The 1,023-nt window shown below is 44.4% G+C and overlaps 1 long non-coding RNA gene across 1 annotated transcript in view; it reads right to left on the bottom strand.

The window, feature by feature from the left end:
• Positions 1–530: 530 nt before the first annotated feature.
• LOC311063716 overlaps positions 531–1,023 on the bottom strand; it is a 16,614-nt gene continuing 16,121 nt past the window's right edge. The window contains exon 3 of the long non-coding RNA XR_014602639.1: positions 531–584. This is a non-coding gene — a long non-coding RNA (uncharacterized lncRNA). The remainder of the gene's footprint in view (positions 585–1,023) is intronic.

Below are 1,023 nucleotides of genomic sequence, written 5' to 3' on the forward strand. Positions count from 1 at the left end.
GCCTTACACTATACCTTTCTTATTTTTGGCTTTGTTTCGGTAGTTAACCTGGGCGTAGGTCGCATCTGCTTCTCCTGCTCCTTCTATAACACACGCACACACACACACACACACACACACACACACACACACACACACACACACACACACACACACATACACACATATACACATACACGTCATTTTTAATTACTGCACTGTCACTGTTGAATGTATGGTGAGTCATATTCCAAATGTGACAGGAAAATGCAGTGAATTGACACTCTGCGCTTTAGGCTCTTTGTCCACTGGGCTTTTTTTCTCGGCTGAAAACACCAAGGCGTTCGCCTAAAAGCACTTCCAGGAGTCGAAAATATTTTAGCTTTCGGCAGACAGGGGCCAGGGAAAAGCGCACGAGCGCAAGGTCAATGCCAAGCACAAAGCCAAGCTGCTGGAGTTTCCAAAAACGCATCGCTCCTGTTATATACAATTAAAAACATGCTCTGTCTTGGTGGACACGGGGCCTTACACTATACCTTTCTTATTTTTGGCTTTGTTTTGGTAGTTAACCTGGGCGTAGGTCGCATCTGCTTCTCCTGCTCCTTCTATAACACACACACACACACACACACACACACACACACACACACACACACACACACACACACACACACACACACACACACACACACACACACACAGATAAGTCAGAGAGTTGTATTATTTAAGCAGTATATAGATAGAGACAGACAGACAATAATACATATTTCTAGCATAGAGTAAATTAAGTCAGAGTTGCTTATTGACCATATCTACCAAGAACAAGGTGTCTATCTCTTCTTCAATGCACTAGACTAGACCACTGGGAGATGGATTGCTGAGGTGTAGCACAACACCTTCATTCAGCTCCCAATATACTTACAACACGTCTTAGTTACCAAGCCGTGATACTCATACACTAAGTTGCCAGTGCCTGGGATAGAACCCATGACCTTGTGGTCCAAAGGTTGAGAGCTCTACCGACTGAGCTACCCGGATACACAT

The sequence above is a fragment of the Gymnoscopelus microlampas genome (assembly GCF_963454915.1).
Source record: "Gymnoscopelus microlampas genome assembly, chromosome: 16".
In the NCBI taxonomy this organism is placed as follows: Eukaryota; Metazoa; Chordata; class Actinopteri; order Myctophiformes; family Myctophidae; genus Gymnoscopelus; species Gymnoscopelus microlampas.